The 16,519-nt window shown below is 47.1% G+C and overlaps 1 protein-coding gene across 2 annotated transcripts in view; it reads right to left on the bottom strand.

Annotated features, from left to right (window-relative positions):
- Nucleotides 1–9,091, bottom strand: part of CHD7 (chromodomain helicase DNA binding protein 7) — a 178,062-nt gene extending 168,971 nt beyond the window's left edge. For both annotated transcript variants that reach the window (XM_081117201.1, XM_081117202.1), the window contains exon 1: nucleotides 8,747–9,091. The gene's annotated coding sequence lies outside the window, so the exon portion shown is untranslated. The remainder of the gene's footprint in view (nucleotides 1–8,746) is intronic.
- Between the last annotated feature and the right edge of the window lie 7,428 nt (nucleotides 9,092–16,519).

The following is a 16,519-nucleotide window of genomic DNA, read 5'->3' as shown; positions in this document are numbered from 1 at the left end:
GGTGACAGGCATGGGACTTGGGCACCTTTGGTGCCAAACATTCCAAGGCACATGGCTACACAAGTACAGCGGGCACAGAGAGAGGAAGTGTGGACAGAAAGCAGCTGGGCTGGCAGGGCACAGCGAGAGGGGCTGATGTAGGATTGCAGGGGTTTTCGCTGGCATTTTTAATGGGCCTTTCCCTCTGAAGACAGCAGTGGTGCAGGCCTCAGAGCTGGTCTACACAGCAAGGTGGCGTGACGGTCACATATATAGATTCTGCAGAAGGCCCAATCTGGACTCGAACTCCTCTCTTCCACTGCTTTCCGGGGTTGTGTGACCCTGGGCAATTTAACCTCTCGCCCAAGTATCCTCATCTATAAAATAGGAATAATAATTCTATCTCTTTCCTAGAGTTGTCCTGACGAGTAACTGGAACCACCCACGAAAACACTCAGCGTCGTGCCTATCTCACTGGGAGCGCCCAATGACTGCTACTCGTTAGGGGTATTACTGTTATTTTTAATGTCGTCGTGTTATTTCTGCGCTATTTTAGCTGACTGCCCCCACACACACGTAAGAGAGAAAATAAACACTGTTTAATTTAATCAAGATTTTTACATTCTCAAGACGAGTCTGCATGACTTTTATGATAAAATCAACACCCCTACCATCGGCCAAAGCAAAATCTCAAGCACAAACAAGGTCATGTATACAAGAATATAAAATACTGCAACAGAAATGTATTTTTTAAAGTTCACCTTGAGGATCTAGGCTTAACAGTTTCAATATACCGTCAGTCTCATACACACGTAATTTCCAGACTCATAGACTTTACAGTGCATCGCCAACTAAGGCATTCTTCTTATCGCACACCTGTGCTCAGGTTGGTTTTGTTACCCACGTACGGCCATGGCAAGCACCGCCTTGGAAACCATACGAGGGACTTCTCCGTTTGCCTGCTTAGTTAGTATCACGTTAAAGGTGATAGTTTTTAGGTGTATTAAAATAATACGCACGTTTGATAACTGTTTTAAATATCAACAGAACAGATTCTAAAATGTTATGTCTCTTTCAGAGGGACAGAGACCAGGCTCTTCAATCAGTTAAAGTCGTCCCCCAACTTGCCTCGGGAAAAATGAACGGCAGAGGTATCACTACCTTTAGCAGACATGATGCAAACAAAATACGGTGTGGAGACCCCTGGCCTTTAAGCGGAGGATACCAGGGAGAGTGACGTGTCAAAATGAACACACGTGTCTCACTGCCTGCCTTTCCCTACACAAAGGCTTGGTGACAGTGGCTCTTTGCCCGGCCCCCATGTTGATGAGACGCACGGTGGTAAACCAATCTGCTGCCTCTGGGCCACTGCTGACGGGTGGGGCTGGGGGAGAGCGAGCCCCAAATAAACATCCTCTTTATTCTTCCACTAAAACCCACATCACAGGAACCTGCATACAGCTTTCCATTTAGTATTTACACCTTTGAGAAGGCAATGATTTCTTAACCCATAAGAATACACTGTTGACTGTGACCAAACAAGAGAACATATTTTCAAAGAATACTGAAAATTTTTAAACTAGCAAATTGAAGAAAATTCATTAGAAGTAAATTGCTACAGAGTAGTTGGCACAAGTCCATCGGAAGCCAAGTCAGCACACCCAGCTTTTCTTTGATTCCAGTAGTACTACCCCTAAATTTATCCAAATAGCCCTCAAAACCACTAAGATGAAAGTAAAACTTGCCGATGGAGCATATCCCTACAACCAATGTAAGGCCCTAAATGAACCTGTAAAGCCACACGTCTTGCCAACCCTGAAGACAGACAGAAAGGACCCTGGTGGACTTGACCAATTCATACTGGACACCAGAAAGGTCAACAGGGAACAATGTCAATGAAAGCACCTTTGAAATAGACCCCTAACCAAAGAAAATGAATGAGTCTCAGGCAGGGGTATTTATGCAAATCAAAACCAAAGTCTGACCCATAGCAAAAATAAATGGATGCTAGTGTTACCTATGCAAACTGGCAAAAACTAAAATACAAGCACCTTCCTCAACAAGTTGTTTCAAGATAAATGTTCAGGGTTTCCATAACTTATTTCACAGAGTATTAATGTCAGCAACTTAGAAGCTTTTCTGGTCTGGATTCACCAGTTAGTATCTCTCATGGACTACCAACCATGTCATACAACCCCCTTTTTATAATAATTAAACGAAATGACTTTTCAGATAAATTACATATAAAAGTAGTTTACATATACACTAAAGATCGGGTAAGTATTCTGACCGAGGATGATATTTCCCCCCACAATTACTTAGGTAACGTATTCACTTCTACCACACCCATTTATAACTGCAACCAGTTCCTAAAATACAACTCCCTCCACTAAGGGCACAGGGAGCCCAAGGACCTTGTCCGAATATGTAACCAGCAGCAGAAAACAGCTTCTAGAATGTGGATACCGACGAATAAAATGTAGCAAAGTCCGCTTACCACGGGATTCTAGCCTCGGTGCATGATGAGCGAACTGTTACAAAGTGCTTCACAGTAGGCAGGGAACAAATGGAAAGTGTCACATCTTAGACGAGCAACAAAGGTCCCCTCTCCTCTCCCATTCCATTGATCCCCACCAGCAATCCTTGGTGGGCTCACCACTCGCCAACATCTTGCGGGGAAGCTGGAAAATTACTTTGGAAAGTTTTAGAAAGCTACCAGCAGTGACGCCATGGTCCACCAGTGGCTGCGTCAGTCATCTGCTGCACGAAGCACGAGCCTCCTCCTCACACCCGGTCCTCCCGAGGAGCTCCCTGCCCTGGTGAACAGCACCAGCAGCCAGCCAGCCACGCAGGGAACACACTAGAAACCTACGTTCCCTGATACCTTCCTCTCCCTGAGAACAGATCTATCTTCAAGTCCTGTTCATTGACCCTCTTAAATATGTCTCAAATCTGTCCATTCTGCTCCATCCCCATGGCCACCAACCTAGTCCCTACCATCACTTCCCCATCCCACGGACTACAATAGCAGGCTGAATGCTGTTCCCCACCTACTCTCCCTCCGAGGCCCACCCCCCAATTCAGTCTTCAAGTCTGCTCACGTCCAGCATCGGTGGCTCTGCTGCTTTTTTTAAAATCCCAAATTCCCAAATTCCATGTCCTGTAAGCCCTTTCCATGCTGGCCTCTGCCTGCCTCTTGAGTCTCACCTAGCCGCTCTCTGGTGACCTCAAACACACTGCCTCCCCCTCCAGGTTGGTGAGCGCTGCCCCCCATCTTCTACGGCCCTGTGGATGGCGGTGCTAAAGCTGCTTCCACGTGGCTGAGTCCCCACATCCTCACTCCCCCTCCCGATACCCACCACCAGTGACGCTGTGGTGGCTGCTTATTTTTTGGGGGGGGCCCACCATGTCTTCTCATGGCACCCCTGTATTCCTAACTCATACATACCCAGCGCTTTCCAGGTAGCAGGCACCCCATAAATACTTGAATCAGTGAATAAGAAAACTGATGACACAGGAAAACTGACTGCAGTCCAGAGTCACCTGCAGTCCACAGCCCCGCCTGACACCGACGGCACAGAGTAAGGCTAACGTGGCCCATAAAGGAGGCTTCTCGGATTCCACACTGGCCTAAGCGAACAAGCCCAAGACCAATCAGCCTTTCACTACCAAGTTCTGCTTCTTCATGACTACTCCACATTATTTTTATTTTTTAAAAGATAGTCTTTTACTTTCAAAGTAAAAACAAAACAGAACCCTCCAAAAATACTTCACTGAGACAACTATCATGTTTGCAGTCACCTAACATTAGTTAAAAGGTTCAGGAATCAAGTTATGGTAATGAATACATGCTTCTAAAATGAAAACAGTAATCAAATCCTGGAATAATTCTCTCTGCGTTTTTTTAGATGGATAATCAACCACCACCACTCCCTCCGAAAAAAACCTCCAAACTATTACCCAGTAGAGGCAAATAATAAATTATTGTTGGCTTAAGAATGCCTTTAAGAGCAATGTTAGCAGATGCTGTAGGATTCTTAACCCAAAAGGTACTCTGAGTCAGAACACAAGGGGGACAGAGACTCTTCCAGAGCCAGCTCAGTCATCCTGCAAAGACAGGCCCTGCCACGGCACCGACCTAGGCACTGAGCTGGGCACCGGAAGACAGCTGCGACCAAGACGGCTCTGCAATCACTGGTGACCAGCCAGGGGCAACTCATTTAATTAATCTCTCTGGGCTTTAGTTTCTTACTCTGTAAAATGAGAAAGTTAAACTAGCTCTCTACGGTCCTCACACTCTAAATATCCAAAGATTCATTAATGATCGTAAGACAAATTCCTATTTGGCAATATTGTTATGACTTCCTGTTCCTACCTGTTATTTTTATCATACAGGTGTAATTTTGTTTAAGATGTCTAATACATTGATACAAGTAAAACAATAAAAGAGTAGCAGTGTTTTTAATTACCTTCCCAGCTCTAACCACCACCAGTCAGCTATGGGCTTCTGCTATAATTGCAAACTGACCTGAGCAACACCCAAATTAAAATAAAGCATCATATCTTCAGATTTTTGCAGAAAAATTCAGCGATCATTTACTCACAATTCATTTTATATTTTAACCTTATCTATCGTCTTTAAATATCAGGTTTTTTGAGAACATAAAATAATAGTTTTCCTGCTAAAGAAAAAAAATTTATCTCCCAAACTAACAGTGTAGAAACCTGATAAGATACAATACTAAATTCTGAATTTCTAATGGCTTAAAAAGAATAGCTTGTAAAAAAAGAAAAAAAAATACACAAATGAATCCATGTGAACGAAAAAGACAACTGAAGAGTCACACAGGGCCAATATATGCCTGGCATCATCTCGTCATCACCAAAAATGCTGCTCCTCCATCTTCCCTAGTGAAGTCAGCTACGTGACCCACATCTATTCTAGCGCTTGTCTGTTTACATCTAGAAAGCATCTGAATACTGGAAGTGAAACACTTTATTACAAAGCTGAAGTTTTAAGGGCCGTTGTTCTGCAGTCAAACACTTTGCTCGGCCCTGACTAAGCATTTTTTATTCTTGCGATGCCTTATTTATAGCAGATGTTTATAAGATGGCCATGGTGTATGCTATCAAACCCAAAAGGCCATATATGGATAATATAGGATAAAAGATTACTACCTCCGAAGTTAATCTTCGAAGTGAAACGTATCTGGTTACCTGCAGAACTCCCTCCCCTACTAGACGGTAAACGCTCTGAGGGAAAGCACTGCCTCTTCATTTGTCGTTGACACACTGAGAGCCTGCCAGCGACCGCAGAACCGAAAGCAGCTGAAGGGACATGACTGCATGGCAGGCAACCTTTCCCAAGCGTAGGGAGTAAAATGCTGGGAGCGTAGGTTTGAAACGAAGACTCTAAACTTGGCGCGGAGACTGTTCTCATGGGTTACACAGCATGTACGTAACAGCATTCAGACTGTGCTCTCTCTTTGAGACCTAATTGCTTAAAATTTTTCTTTCGACCTAATTGCTTAAAAACTATACTATAAATATTACATTCACTACATCTGTATGAAGAAAAATTGTAACGTTTCTTTGATACATTATTTAAATGTACTCCTCATGTATTCACTTTAACACTCTCGTGAAAAAAGTTTCAGAATTGGTCCTGTAAGTTGAACTGATTAAAAACTAGATCAAGTGCAGGTGAATCTATGGATGTACTATTTTTAAATTAAGTTACTATAGGAGTTATTTTAAACTTGACTTCTGTACTTTCACCTTGGGGGGGAAAAACTTATGTTTTTCCTCAAAAGAGGAAAATGCTTGTGTTTTTAACCATCACCATAACCTGTGACAACCTGTATCATTTCTCTATCCTGACTTCTGCATTTAGACACCAAAAAAGTAATTGTTTTAATTAATTTAAAAATATGTCCTTTGATTAAACCAATAGAACCAGAGTTTGGAATTCACACACCAGTCTCTTTTATTAGTATTATTATTAATTTCCTACCTAGAAACTCACTTCAATCTCAAAAAACCTAGAATAGAATTCATCAAGCCTCAATTTGCTGGCTTGCAGAGGGAAAATAAAATAGAAAATATCAAAATAACATAAGTGATAAAGTCCATAGTGCTAGAAAACAATTCTTGAGTGGCATGTTGAAGAAATTCACCTGTTAAAGCCTCCCAAAGATCCATTGTGCCCCTTTACCAGGTTACCAAAAAGGGGGGAATGTCATATTTCAACTATGTAGCAAAATAAGAACATTTAGTTCCTAAAACTTGCTGCAAGCCCCTTTCCATTTCCAAATTATTTACTCAGTAACTTTTTTCCTACAGTACAGATTTTTTTTTTCCAGGGGAAATAAACTTTTCCTGAGCAAATCTGGAAGACATAAAATGTCTCCTACTTATTATCACCTAGAAAGGCAAACCACGTGCCCCAAGCATCTAGCTTTCAGCCTCTTTATTATCATTGTCAATGAATGGGCCCCAGTCAAATGAAAGCTGCCATTTTAGGGTAAAGACTGTAGGGCTCTGTTGTGCAACAGCCAGACAAAAACACTCCGCGACAGATGTACTCTGGGGGCTGGGAGACGATTCAACTTCATAAAATCACTGCTCAAGTTATTTCTGAAATAAGAATGACCCAGTCCTTACACATTACTACAATCTAAATGGAATTATAACTGGGATAAACCAGGTTCCCAAACTGCTAAGGTCATAGATTTTTGTTTTGGTCATCGTTAGAATAGATCTGTGAGGGGAAAAAGACAAGTTGTGTGTGGGTTTTTTTTTTTTTTCTATTTGATTATTACGTATATTGCGTGCTCCCCCTCCCCTTATTAGGAGAGGATTGGGAGAAAATACACTCAACCTCTTTGAAAGGTATTGCCTACTGCAAAGACGTCTTAAATTAAGGTGTTTAAAAATAAAAACCAGGGCCTTCACATAACCCTTTAAAAATAAATTAAAATATTTAATGCATCCCAGAAATCAAGCCCAGAAGATGGACATATTTCAAGGTAAGTTATTTAAACCGATTGTTAGATAATATACAATGGGAAACTAAAAAGTATACTTAGCAAGTGGAGAGCTGGATAGTGTATCTAATTCTAGCAATTCAAAAGGAAACTCTCCATGTGGGTTGCTACTTTTCTTTTGTCCATTGTCTGTTCAGAAGAGGGGGAAAAAAACTAGTTTAAAATCGAGGCGTGAACAATCTCTAAAAGTGACCTCCGGGAAAACCGTCCGACCCGCGAGCAGGAGCACTCCCCGCGCCGCCCGCTCGACTGGGGCGCTCACAAAGCGGGCGGCCGGCCGGGAGTTTGGGGTGCGCTCCCACGGCGCCGGGCTCCTCGAGGCAGAGCCATTCGGAGAAAGGCGGCTCGGTAATGATGGCTGCTCGGGGCCGGCGGCTCTTTCCCCGGAGCCTCCCGACCCCCCCTTCCTGCCCCGGGTCCGCCGCCCTCCTACCCCCGCCCCCGGGCCGTGCTGGCCCCGAGCGGACGCCGAGCCCAGCACCGCAGCCCACAGGGTGCCCGCGCCCCCGCACCCCCAGAGAGCTCAGTCCCGGGTGCGAACCAAACAAACAACGCGTCCCCCGCCGCCCTCCTTCCTCTCCCCGCTGACCGCTTGGCCTCCGGCCACCTCCGCTGTTCACGCTCCGAACCCGGGATCTCTGCGGGGGCAGAGCGCACCCAGGCCGCCTCGGGGGCCTCCTGGTGACCCCCCCCCCGCGGCGGGCTCGGGGGTGGGGGAGCCGAGTTGCTTTCGGGGGCTTAGAGTCGCTATTATGCAGCCGCCGCCGCCGTTGGCCGGGCCAACTCAGCAAGGTGGGGTCCCCGCCTCGCCGCGCCTCCCGTGCTCTCCGTGGCCCCGCTCCCTTTCTTCTCCTCGCGTACTTCGGCGCCGCCGGGGAGCCCCGGGAGCCCCAGGCCCCGGGTTCGCAACTCCGCGCCGGCGGCCGGCAAGGCTGGGCTCCGGACGCCCCCGGCACCGCGTGTTCACGCCGCCCCCGCCCCACGCGGCGCCCCGCGCACTTTCCCCGCCGCGGACCCACCTCGCCCGGCGGCCGTCCCCGCGCGGGCCGGCACCGCCGCGCCAGGAGGGACGCACTTTGTTCGCGCCGGTGCGGCCGCCGCTCCCGGCGAGCGCGGCGTGGTCGGTCCGGAGCAGGGGGCGGGGGCGGGGCGGGGGTCGCCGCCGTCCCCGAGCCGCCGCGCTCAGCTGCCCCGCGCCCGCGCGCCCATCGCCCACTCGCACTGGAGTTGCAGCCCAACTTTTCCTCCTTCCTTTTTCTTTCGAATGGAGCCGGCAACTCGTGCTCGGCGCAGGCGGGAGGAAACGCTCGCGCTCCCCCGCGCGCAGACACTCTCCCTCCTGTCCCCCGTCCCCCCGCCCCCCCGCCTCAAGCCGGCAGCACAACAAAAAGCCATTTACATGCGAGGAAGTGACCCTCGGCCGGACCGCGCGCCCCCGCCGCCGCCGGCCCCGCGGACGCAGGCAAAAGTTGGGGCGCCGGGCGGCGCTCGGGGCGCGGGTTCGGGCCCGGCGGACGGCGCCGCCAGAGACCCGGGACCGGCGGCGCTGCGCTCCTGCGCCGGCCCCGGCCCGGCCCCCGCCCGCCCGCGCCCCGCGCCCCGCGCCCCGCACACGCCCAACTCCTAGCTCCCAACTCCTCGCGCGGCCCCGGCCCCGGCCCGGAGCGATTTCCTGCCGCCGCCGCCCCTCCCGCGGGCGCCCGGCGAACTCTCGTGCTCACCGGGTCGGTCGGCCGGGCTCCTCCGCTGCCCGGTGCCGACGGGGAAACAAAACGCAGAGCAAGCTCCGGAGTTGGCTGGGCGGCCGCGGCCAGGGGGCTGAATCCACGGGCGCGGAGTTGGCCGGGAGCGGACGGGGCTCTGGCGAGTTTCTGGGTCTCCGGGTCCCCGGGCCGCCTCCTCCGCGGCGCTCCTTTGTGTAATTTCACTCGATTCAAGTTTAATCCGATAGTTCCCGAGCACGAGCGCGTCCGCACCACCACGGCTCAACCCCCGCGCCGCCACCGCCGCTGCCGCCGCCGCCGCCACCGCGGCCCCAGCACGCCAGCCCTGCGCGCCCCCGGCACGCCGCGCGCCCCCGCACGCCGCCGGCTCCCTCCGCGCCGCGCCGCGCCGCGCCGCGCCCGCGCCCGCGCCCGCGCCGCGCCCGCGCCCGCGCCCGCGCGCCGCCACCTGACGTCAGGCGCGCCTGGCATAATTTATGCAAGAATTCGGCCGGGGTGGCGGAGGCCGAGGGAGAGGCCGAGAGAAAGGGGGCGGCGCGGGGCTGCGGGGCCGCGCGGCCGCGGGCGGCGGAGGGCGGGCCGGGCGCCACTTCCCGTCCGCGGGCGGGCGCCGGCCCCGCGGGCGGTTCTTCCCCGCGGCCGGTGCGCGGCGGCCGCGCGGCCCGGCTGGCAGGGCTCCCCGAGCGCTCCGCCGCCGCTCGGCAGCGCCCCGGGCGCGGGCTGGAGACGGTGCCACGTTTCCCCGCGCGGCACCTTCCCCGAGCCAGGGTGCGCCGCCCGGGGGCGGGAGGGCGGCCGGAGCCGGCGGCGGTCCCGCGGCCGCCGCGAGGGGTTTCCAAGGCTACGCGGGCTGCGGCGGCTCCGGGGCTTTGGACGTCTCTTCTGTAATTATCCTTCAACTTGAAATTATTTTCCCACATGAAATTATTTCGGATGGACACGTTCCACTCCGAAGACGCTCGCCCTGCCTCGCCGCCTGGCTCGTCCTGCCTCCCGGCTGACGGAACTCCGGAGCCACTACCAAATCAGAAAGTTGAACTAGGTGAGGCAGATTTTGTTGAATTTGTTGCCATGCCAAAAAAGGGAGAGACAGCGTGATGGTTATGAAACAAAGAAATAGGTTGTGTGCCCATTATTAAACGTGTCAGGACTAGAATGTTTTAATCATTCTTTGGCAAAATGGCACTTTTATATGATCTCCTAGCCTTAAATAGCCAAGCCTCCTATTCTGTTTCTCTTCCCGATGCAAAACAAATACTACACCTGGAGAAATTTTCATTTTATTAATTTTACTTTTAGGAGATAGATCTGCAAACGTTTATCAAGCACCTTCTATGGGCAAAATACCGAGCAATTATAATTCTTTTATGCTGTAAACGATTGTACACTTTAAGATGATTTTATTAGGTTTAAAGATGACTTTTATTTTTAAATCAAGGAAGGAACTTCTATCGACCAAAGATAGTTTCATAATAGATACAGAGTAAAGTGTCTTTGTAGTATCGGGCTCCAGAATAAGCAGAAAAATTACAAAACTATGCAAAATGCACTTTCTGTTCATTCACCACCTGCCATGCTAAGACTTTCGAAATCACAATATTTCTATTTAGACAAAATATTTCTATTTAGACAAAAGGGTGATCAAAACTATTTTGCTGTATAACTACTGCAACTATTCAGTAACTAAGTTTGAGTATCCTAGACGTAATCGCTGCGATACTTATTTTCCCCATTGGTAATAATTATCTAAATATTTGTTACATTGTACCGTCAGTTATTGAAGGGGAGTAGTTTGGGCTTTCATCTTACAGGAGTGGGCAAAAGTAGGTTTACAGTTGTTCTACAAATAAATAATACAATAATTAATGAGTAATAATACAAGAATAAATGTTCCGTGTATTCACACCTCCTGTAAACCTACTTTTGTCCACCCCCTGTGTGGCTGAGTGGTGTTTTTAAAAAGGTAAATGATTCATTGAAAAGATTTACAAATAAACAGCAGAGAAGATTGACACCACAGAAAATTCTGACATTAAAAAATTGGAAAACTAAAATCAGCTTCTACCTTTTTTATAGCCTCATATCATGAACCAAGAATCAAAATTCTGAGGTTAGTTTTACGTTTCCATTAAGTTTGTATTTCCCAGCGAAAGCATATGGGGGATGCTTTGGGGGGGGGTGAGAGAGGGGGGGTGAGGGAGAGGGAGGAGGGAAGGGTGGGTTGAAGACAGGGCACAATGTCTACAAGGAAATCACTCGTACCTGACTATATTACAGAACATAAAGGTGGCATAAAAGCAATTTTCTTCTGCAGTATACCCCAGCTCATTGTCAGAAGTGCATATATTATGAGTCAGATTACAAGCTAAAGAAATGGCATCTACATACAGTGAAAGTGTATTAGTTAACTTTTAATCAACAAATAGTATTAAGTGACCACGAGTTGATCCCCCTGTAACTAGAAAGTTAGGACACGTCTCTTTGAAACATAGGGGAAGTGGTAAAGTAGTACATCCAAAGCTCAAAGCAAAAACAAACAGCCCTGCAGCCCTCTCTGATTCACCCTCTCCCCTCCTCGCCCCTGTCCTGACAGCCATGAGGAAGTCTCTAAGCCTGTAAATGTGCTTGGTGCAGAGCTTGAGGGACACCGGAAAGCTGAAAGCCTCAGGGGCACACTCCTAGGCAGCTCTGGCCTACTTAAATCCCAACTCCCACCCCCCACTACCTTTAGCCTCCAATGTTTCCTCTCCATTTGCTTTACTATTGACGTTTTCCCAAAGAGAATACTTTGAATTCACAAGCTTTCCTTTTAAGTATGCAAATACCTTAGGGAGAGATAAGGGACTCGGGGTCGTTCACAGAGGAGTGTTAAGTTCAATGGGTGGTTTTCCTCCCAACACAAGCTGAGACTAACAAATTTAAAGATCTGCTGGAGTTTGCTGTCTAATGGGCTGGTAGTTTTGATTCAGTGGTAAGAGAAAATAGTGATTTGGGAGTCTGTTTGTTGTAGCCAGAGGGCAGTGAAAGGTTCTAGAGACCTGGGAAGTAGTGGGGCATTAAAGAATGCAGTGGGTGAGCTGAGAAAAATACCAAAGACACCTTGACCCGATACAGAAAGGCTCTCTGGCTCTCCAGACCCCATGAAATGAATGAAAAGTCTCTTCCAAGAACTCAGGCTAGTGCGAACTGACCTATAGTTCAGCTACGTCACTCCTTAGACAAATAAATATTTGTCTTTGTTTGGGAACATAGCCATATGTATCAACATAAAATACTTCATGGGGATGGGGGGACAATTTGCACATCCAGAACAACTGAAAATTACCCCAACTTTGGAACACCTCCCTATCTGTTCTTCCAAATGTTATGTGCTTAAAATATTACATAAATTACACTAATGCCAGTGTTGAGAAGAAACTTTGATGCATTTTTGGAACTCATCTTTGAAACTATTCAGAACCAATTTGCAAGTCATAGAAAATAACTCTCTTTAGAGCCCTATCTCTTGTTCCCCACTAAAAACTTTCTTACTCTGTGCATCATTTACCAAATTTGCATCCAAATAATTTTGGTGAGTTCCAAACAATACATTGCCTTTATTTTGTTTTGTTTTATTTTAAATATATTTTTATTGATTTCAGAGGGAGGAAGAGAGAGAGACATCAATGATGAGAATCATCAATTGGCCACCTCCTGCACGCCCCCTACTGGGGATTGAGCCGGCAACCCGGGCATGTGCCCCAACTGGGAATCGAACTATGACCTCCTGGTTTATGGGTCGACTGTTAAAAATGTTTCTCTTGCCCGGCCAGCATGGCTCAACAGTTGAGCATCAAGCTAGGATCCAGGAGGTCGCAGTTCAGTTTCCAGTCAGGGCACGTGTCCGGGTTGCCGGCTCCATCCCCAGTAGGGGGTGTGCAGGAGGTGGCCCACTGATGATTCTCATCATTGATGTTTCTCTCTCTCTCTTCCTCTCCCTTCTTCCCTCTGAAATCAATAAAAACATATTTTTTAAACAATGTTTCTCTTAATTGAGAAGTGTGGTGTCCCTTCCCCACAAAAAAAAATTATTTAAAGAAAAAAAAAAGCAATTACCAACTTCTTTGTACTGTTCAGGCTCAGCGTGTTGCTAAATGCTTGTTGCATGGGCTGTCGTCCCATAGGGAAGACAAGCCAGACCTGAAGAACTGCTCTGCCCTGTGCTGGAGGAAGGCAGTGTTCTGTTTGGGGAGCGTGGGGGCAGTGGTTCCAACGTGGCCCCCGCAACCAACCTAGAGGGAGCCATTTTGCCTATTTTTCCCCCAAGTTAACATCTCCAGGATTCCATGATTTATTGTCACCAAATTTATCCTAAGTAGTATTGGGTAATACGGAAAGTCTCCCATTGTCTCCATTTCTAAACAAATAAATGAAAATTTATAGTGCTAACTTAGCCAATTATAATAAGATACTTTTACAAAACATTTTTATTGATTAATTTGAGAGAGAGAGAGACATCAATTTGCTGTTCCATTTACTTATATATTTATTGATTGATTCTTGTATGTGCCTTGACTGAGGATTGAACCCACAACCTTGGCATATTGGGGCAATGCTCTAACCAACTGAGCTACCTGGCCAGGGCTACAAAACATTTAAAATGGGAAAATATAGGGTCTTATTTATTCAATAGCTATTGAGCACTAGCTTTGCATTGCACACTGTGCTGAGAGTTGCAAAAACAAAAATAAAGCAATCCCTGCCCTGAAGGAGCTCTCTGAATCTATTAGGGGTGACAGACATTTAAGCATGTCATTACAGTTAAAATCTGTACCATCATGGTCATATTGGGTACAGTGATGGCTCAGAAAAAGGGATGACTAATTTTGCTTCTGCCCAGATAGGCAGGGAAGGCTTCACAGAGGATATGACATTTGCATTGGGTCTTCAAGAACTCTGCAGATGGCAGGGCTAGGGAGGTACACCAGGCAGGAAAACTGTCTGGAACATCCATGGGGCAGATGGCTAGTGTTGGCATTGCAAAGAATTTGGCTCAGAGCACAGCATACACAGGGACAGGGCAGGAAATGAGAATGGAAATATAAGTAGGGCCCGATCAGAAAGGCCTTCAGAGCATACTAAGAAATCTCTACTTATTCCATAGGTGATGAGGAGCCCTGAAAGGATTGTCAGCAGGAACGTGACCAGGGGAAACATGGATATGTTGGCTGTGTGGACCAAACCTCAAAGCAGGGAGGCAGTGAGTCAGCATTGGTGACGGTCAAAGTGTGACATGACAAGTCCCTTGACCAGGACAGCATTCGAGGTGCTGGAAAGAAAGGAATAAATGGGAGACATATTGGTTAAGGTGACATATTTGTTAAGATTTGGTGAATGATCGTTGGCAGTCGAATGAAAAGGGAGGGGTGAAGATTCGCATCTGTATTTCCTCCCTGAGTGACTGCTAACTAGTTGCATCATTAATCAAGATAAGGCGTAAGAAGCAGGAGCAGTTTGTGGGAAAACACAGGACTTTGGTGAGGGAACTCAGGGTGATCTGTGGTGTAGTCACATGGGTGCCCAGCAAGAGATGAAGCTTGGTAGACTGATCTGGTCCAGAAATGTGGGTGTAAGCAGTAGGGAGTGTAAAGGGTGCTTACAGTCATTGGAAAGGATGGCATTGCTTGCAAAAACATGCAACATGAGACCAAAGCAGGCGGACAACAGGAATCTTTAAAATGCCATGCTATCTGTTGCTTACTACTGTATATCAAACCAGCCCAAAACTTTATTATTTATTTAGTGGGTTGGTTGGGAGTTGGGCTTAGGCTTAGCTGGAAAACCTGGGATAGTTCTCTCTCTCTCATCTTTTTCCCTCCCTTTCCCTCCCTCCCCATTTTGTTCAGCTTGATCTTTCATCTTAGTCAACCAGACAACATGCCAATCTCTGAGCAGTGTTCTGAGAAGACAAGCCCCTAAATGCAAGCACTTACCAAGCCTCGGCTGGCTTCGTGTTTGCTGATGTCCCTTTGGCCGAAGCAAGTCACGTGGTCACGCCCAGAATCAATGAGAGCAGGAAGCTGCATGCTTGCCCAGAGGAGTGATTCACTGGGGAACCTTGCCTATCCATATAAAACACATGTTAAGACATAGAAAAAAACAATAAAGGGGTACATCAAAAGAGAACCCATTGAAGAAAACTCACAAAGATCAATCTGAAAGGAAAAATAAGGCATTACGGGGAAGGGTTTCTAGAACGAAACAAGTCGGGAAGGGATGGTAAGTGAGTGATAAACTCGGTCTTGTTAACCTTTTCAGTTTCAAGTGTTGAGGGTAAAAGCTAGATCGCAGGGGGGTGAGAAAGTTAATGGGAGTTAGAGAAGTGTAGACAGTTGGTGCAGACTTCAGACTCTAATTAGACATTTGGTCATAAAATGAAGAGAGATGAGTAGTATCCGGAGAGAACTCACGTTAAAGAGGGGATATAGTAGGATTTTTTTTGGGGGGGGAGGTGTTTGTTTTTTTGTTTTTTCTACATGTCAAAGTGATAAGCATTACTTTAGACTAAGAGTCAGGAGCCAGGAGAAAGAGAGGATAACTCCATAGAAGAGTCAGTGGAGCGGGGAAGGGGACATGATCAAGCTCAGGGTTAATGGGAGGAAGGACACCTCTTTTCCTGAAACCAAAGAAAAGCTAGTGAAAATGGCAGTAAGTTTATAGGTTGGGCTAGAGTGAGAGGACAGAAAGTTAAGCAAATTCATTTATAATAGCTTCTACTTTTCTTATTAATTCAGGGATTACTCATCTACTGAGATGGAGATGTTCATGGATGGTCAAGAGACTTGAGGAAATTGTTTAAGTTTTGCAATAGTTCCCATGGGAAAGAGCTAAGCTGCAAAAAAAAAAAAGAGCTCCCATTGTGTCTCTGAGTCCTGAGATACCTTGAGTCCTGAGCCGATATTGCAGAGGCACCAAGTTGTTATACAACTTTTTTAAGCAATGTTCTCCCCTGGGGAGAGGAGTAACAATGGTGAATTTCCAGAGTCACCCAGGGGAGTCATTGTCTTATGTGGAGACTCAGAAGGGTCCTGGACCAGACCAGGGTCCCAACGGACCAGGCGAGATCAACTTGTATTGTTACCTGGAGCCATGAAGTAGCCACAATCATGGGTCCTTTGTTTAAAGGCAAGACATGAGTTGTATGTGACTATAATATGATATAGAGAGATTTCTGGCCATCTCACATATTTTTCTTTTTTCAAAAAAATTTTTATTATTTATTTATTTGAGAGACAGAGCCAGAGAACCAGAGATGTCAATTTGTTGTTCCACTTTTTCACGCATCCATTGGTTGGTACCTGTATGTGCCCTGGCATGTCAGGATGAGGCTCTACCAATTGAGCTCCCCAGCCAAGGCTCAAATCTTTTTCTTTGGAAATAAATCTGTTAGCAAAAGCAAAGAAATAGCTAAGCACGGTTCTTCTTCTTTTTATTTCATTAAGTCCCTTGGTGGCTGGTTGCCTCATTTGGTTGGATCCCCGTGTTAACAGGCCAAGGCCTTGGGTGCTGTTTTTCTTCTGTGGTTCCCAGTAATGTCAATGTCATGCAGTGGGCATAATAGCATCATTGCAAGCTCTTGGACAATTCTAGGCTAAACTATGTCAAACTCAGAGTTGTACTTTGATATGTAAAATGAGAACAGGTCATAACCTGAGGTTGCCTAATTCCATATCTCATGTATCAGACCTCATGATACTCCTACATTTAACTCTGGTTTAGATATTTGCCAAT

This window comes from Miniopterus schreibersii, assembly GCF_964146895.1.
Source record: "Miniopterus schreibersii genome assembly, chromosome: 17".
NCBI lineage: Eukaryota > Metazoa > Chordata > Mammalia > Chiroptera > Miniopteridae > Miniopterus > Miniopterus schreibersii.
This window is presented reverse-complemented; position numbering and strand designations above follow the sequence as displayed.